Raw genomic sequence first — 5,334 nt, forward strand, 5'->3', positions numbered from 1 at the left:
AGAGAGAGGGGGGAGAGAGAGAGGGAGGGAGGGAGGGAGAGGGAGAAAGAGGGAGAGAGAAAGAGAGATCTTCTTTAAAAAGTCAGTTCGCCAATCTTCGAGCTCATTTAACCTCATTTATCTCCAAGAACAGCCAGGCTGAGGTTAGAGCTTCCCCACATGAACCAGGACATGCCTCAGTGTGCAGCAAGACCACACTGCGGTAGCTGGGCCTTATCTGTCTGACTGGTGGCCTTACACATGGGGGACGTTTGGACTCGGGATGCAACAGGGAGGGCACCACGTCAAGGCAAAGGCTAAGCTGTGGCGGTGTAATCCCAGTGGCTCAGGAGGCTGAGGCAGGAGGATCAAGAGTTCAAATCCAGCCTCAACAAAAGCAAGGCCCTAAGCAACTCAGTGAGACTCTGTCTCTAAATACAATACAAAATAAGGCTGGGGATGTGGCTCAGTGGTCAAGTGCCCCTGAGTTCAATCCCTAGTACCCCCACCCCCCAAAAAAGACAAAGGTTAAGATTGGTGACACTTCCCCCAACCAGGGCATGCCAGATTGCCAGCAACCATCAGAAGCCAGAGAGCGGCCTGGGGCAGATCCTTCCCAGCCTCAGAGGGAATCAGCCTTCCTCCGGACTCCTCAAGGACTCACAGCCTCCAGAACCGTGAGATGGCCGGTTGCTGTGTTTAACCACAGGTCCATGGGGCAGCCCTGGAAAGGGAGTGCAGGGAGGCTGAGGCCGGAGGATAGCAAGTTTGAGGCCAGCCTAGCAGCTCATTGAGACCCAGTCTTTAAATAAAATACAAGAAAGGGCTGGGGATGTGGCTCAATAGTTAAGCACCCCTGGGTTCAATTCTCCGATATTAAAAAAAAATAAGTAAATAAACCTTATGAAGCTTGTCTCAGGTGTTCAGCGAACTCAAGGCCTTTCTGTGTCAGGGCCTAAATCTTACTGGAGAGAGTTGGGAGGCACGTTCTGCCGGCCGCCAAGTGAAAACACCAGTTGTATCCACAGACTACCCAGAGCTTCCGTGTGAAATTAAAGCACTGATACAAAGAGAAAGAGGCCCCTGACGGCCCAAGCGGGGACAGGTGGGCGGATATGGAAGACTCAGAGACGTCAAGAGTCCTCTGAAGCCCTCTGAAGCACCCCAAGACGTCCTCTGTGGAGGGGAGAGTGAACTGGCCCTGTGCAGGGGCCTCATCCCCGGGTGAGGGGATTTCAGCTGGACAGCTTGGACTAGGGGTAGAAATGCAGGACAGGAGCCCCCAGGGAGCGCAGGAGTTTGGCGACAAACAGGCCAAAGGCAGAAGAGCGCCTTGGGAACGGATTCCGAGGGGGCCTGGCCGACCAGGGAGGAGCAAGACGTGGTTCGGGCAGAGGGTTTTTTCTGTGTGGGGTGGAACCCAGGGTCTCGCTGGTGCTAGGCCAGCGCGCGACCATGGAGCTGCATCCCCAGCCCTTTTATTTATTCTGAGGCAGGGTCTTGCCAGGTCGTGCAGGTGCCTGGAACTCGGGATCCTGCTGCCTCGCCCTCCCGTGTCCCTGGGGTGGCAGGTGCGCACCACTGTGCCTGGCAGGCCTTGGACACTGGGGGACAACGCTTCTTTCCGAGTGCTGGCTTGGGGCACATTTGCCGGGCAGGCTGACGCAGCTGTGAGGGCACTACAGTGACCCAGCAGGACGGAACCCTTGGCGCCACAGAGGAACGGTTCTCAGGCTGTGGGGACACCTGCAGCATGTGTCCACACCGCCTGCCCCCAAGAGGGCCCTGAGACCCCCAACAGGGTTGACAGGGGACGGAAGCTCACATATTAAAGGGACCCTGGCTGCTGCCAAGCCAGTGGGGTCCCAGAGCCAGCAGGAGAGGGTGACGGGGAGCCCCTGCCACAGGCATCGCGGGTGGGGCAGGAGTGGGCCTCGGCCACCCATTCGCTAATGTCTGTTGTAGACGCGGGAAGGTCCGAGAGGCCTGGCTGAGGGGCACTGGCTGAGCAGGTGGGTCCCCGGCCTGGGCCGGTTCACAGCCTGGCCCCTGCAGGAAGACCCTGCTGCGCCTGCACACGCACCTTGTGTGCATCCTGCGACCTCTTCCCGGCGGCGTTTAAACCTCAGACCTTTGGTCATTTCCTCAGGTCAATACAAACTGAAAAACACGGGAACTTGTATGGGATCTGGGACACGGGGGGCCGCTGTGAGGATGGTCTGAGGAGGCACAGGCTGGGAGGGTGTGGAGAGTTGGCCGGGCATCTACCCTGACCTCCCAAATGCCGCCGCTGCTGCTGCTGCCCGGTGGTGACTCACGGGCAGGGACCTAACTTCAGGGGACAATCCACCCTCTCCGCTTGCTACGTGATCCTGGGAGAGTTACCAGATGCCCCAGGACCTCTGCAGAAGTTCTTGTGAGCACAGGGTCTAAGGTACCTGGGTTCAATAAGCATCATTACCACCATGAAAGCCACATGGCTCCAGCAACCAGGGCAAAGGGAGTCCCAGCACCCGAACACGGGCAGGGCCACCAAGGACTTGGGCCTCTCAGGAAGAAGGTTTAGGTCACTCCACTTGGTGTGGCTCCAAGGTGAAGCAGGGGCTTCTCTGGATCTGTGACCCTGGTGAACCGGCACTGTGTGTGAGCTGCAGCCGGCTCAGAGGGGGACAGCTCTGGATGACTTGTTGGATTCCTCGGCAAAACTGCTGTGGTTCTCCCTGGGCTGCAGTGACAGGGTTCTGTTCCCAGCCAAGTTAGACCCAAGGTAGAAAATTGGTGGGAAGAGCAGGGGGAAGGAAGGGCAGAGCCAAGCCAGCCACGGCAGCACCCAGGGACAATGCCACCAGCTCTGGTGTCAAGGTCCCTGGCCGTTCCCTACCTTATCCTTCCAATCTGGACACCCTCCCCTGCCTTCCCTTGGTTCCTTCTAGAAAGCCCCCTTTTTTGGCAGGGGGTGTATCTCGCTGGCAGAGCTCTTGCCTCGCATGTGTGGGGCCCGGGGTTCCCTCCCCAGCACCACCCAGTAAATAAATCCCCTCCTCCCTACGTTGGTACAGGGGCCTGCACGTGCACTGAGCTGTGACCCCAGCCCTTCTCATTTCTGACACAGGGTTCACTGTCGCCCGTGTCCTGTGCGGGTGACGGATTCAGGGTCACTCCGCAACAAAAAGATCACACAGACACAAAATACCTTTTGCGGGGGTCAGGGACAGCTCTGAGACTCTGCGACCTCAGGGGTCAGCTCCCGCTCCGGAGGGCAAGAGGAGCAAGGGAGGCAAGAGAGCAAGCACACCCCAAAGCCCTGTTTTTATTAGGGGGAAGACATTCAGTAGAATATTCCACCCCAATCAGGCCAGGGATTGTGTTACAACAAACAGGGGGGTGACGCCCAGTCCCACAGGGTGACGTCCAGACCCAGAGCTGCATGTCCTTGCCCAGTGACGGTGAGGCCCACTTGTTTTGCACTGCGTGCGATGCCAGTTCAACACCCCATCACTCAAGGCTAGGGGGCATGCTCAGCTCCTGTTCAGGGCGCCCCGACAGTCCAGCTAAGTTGTCAAGGCTGACCTTGAACTTGCACTCCTCCTGCCTCAGCATCCTGAGTGTCTGGGGTCACAGGTATGTGCCCCCGGTCATGGGGCTGTAAATCTCCTTTTGTTGCTTAAGCTCATTACACTCCAATTTCTTCTGCTGTGACCAGAGAGTCCTGAACAATATCCACTTCCTGCCCCCAGCTGGATACTGGCAGGTGTGGGGACAGTGACATGGCTTTCCTGGCTTTTGTAGAGGTATAAATTCACCAAAAATGCCCTCCGTAGGATTGACAACCCCAGTTCTCATTCAGCTTGGCTTCAGGACCCACACGGAGGACAAGCCAACGCATCGTTTTGTGAGCAGCTAGAAGGGTTCTGGAATGAGGAAAAACAGATGCTGCAGACAGGGCTCCTGCTGGCCCTCCTCCTCCTGCGCCCTCCTCCTCCCGCACACAAGACCCCACACAGGGCTCCTCTCATGCACACATTCACAAAAACACTGTCACACATGCACACGTCCACACTTCATACCCCCACACAAGTGCATTCTTGCACACATGCATGCACATTCACAGTTCATTCTCTCACATGCATGCGTGCAGACACACACACACACACACACACACACACACGCTCCCTCTAACCAGGAAGCCTTCCTATATCCTGTGACAAGGGAAGCCCCTTGTAAGAAGAGGGATGAGCTGGTGCAGGACGCCTGAGATCTTTGCCTGGGCACCACTGGAATACATCTGGCACGTGCTCACACTTGTAAAACCATCATCACAAGCAAGATAGTACACCTGCCATTGGCCCATGGGTTCCCCCTTGCTCCTTTGTCATTCTGTCCCCTACGACTCCTTGTCCCCTCCCCTTATCCCAAGCAACCACTGATGGGAGGCCGTCCGTGAGGATCAGCTTCTCGTCTGGCTTCTTTCACTCAGCGCAATGCTGTTGGGATCCACCTGTGTTACTGTGTGTGACAACACCTGGCCCCGCTCCTTGCTGGGGCCACCCCTTCCTGTGGATGTTCTGCCCTTCATCTACCTACTCACCTATGAAACGTGTGAACTGTTCCCATCGTGGCTACTGGGGATGACGCTGCTGTGGGGATCAGCGCGACAGAGTTTGTGCATGGTCACTTCATTCTGGGCAGGGAGGATGAGGGAGTCAGGGGTGGTGTCCATCAGGAGACCGCCAACCTGCTCTCCAAAGCTGCCATACCATTTTATATTCTTGCCGGACGTGAACACTCCAGTTGCTCCATGTTCATGCCAACAAGAAGTTGCAGGCAGTCAGGTCTATTTTGGGGGCCATTCTGACAGGTGCCTAGGGATCTCTCTTCCTGTGGTCCCTGATGCATAGGGACGTGGAGCACCTTTTCATCTGCTCATCCATTACTTGTGTATTTCACTGGGAGAAATTTCTAATTAAATCCTTTGCCAATTTTTATATTGAGCTGTCTTTTTATGGTCGAACTATAAGAATTTTAAAAAAATATATTCTGAATAGTAAGCTGTGGGAAGCCACCATGAAATACTTGATAGTTCCCAAAGTTAAACCTAAAATCTCCCTGGCTGCCAGGGAGATTTTAGGTTTAAACTTGGGAACAGTCTGTGGCTCTCCCACACAATCGATTGCCCAAGGCACATGACCTTTATCTCCACTCTACTAGGAAGATCCTTGTAGTAGCTCCGGAGATGGGCGTATCCATTGGGAACTGGACAGCCCACCTTTTATGGAAGGCCTTGGATGCTCCCCGGTATAAATAAAGCAAGTGCGGGCTCCATGATGGGATAGCCCACCCCCCCCCCCCCCCCCC

The sequence above is a fragment of the Marmota marmota genome, unplaced genomic scaffold (assembly GCF_001458135.2).
Source record: "Marmota marmota marmota unplaced genomic scaffold, marMar, whole genome shotgun sequence".
In the NCBI taxonomy this organism is placed as follows: domain Eukaryota; kingdom Metazoa; phylum Chordata; class Mammalia; order Rodentia; family Sciuridae; genus Marmota; species Marmota marmota.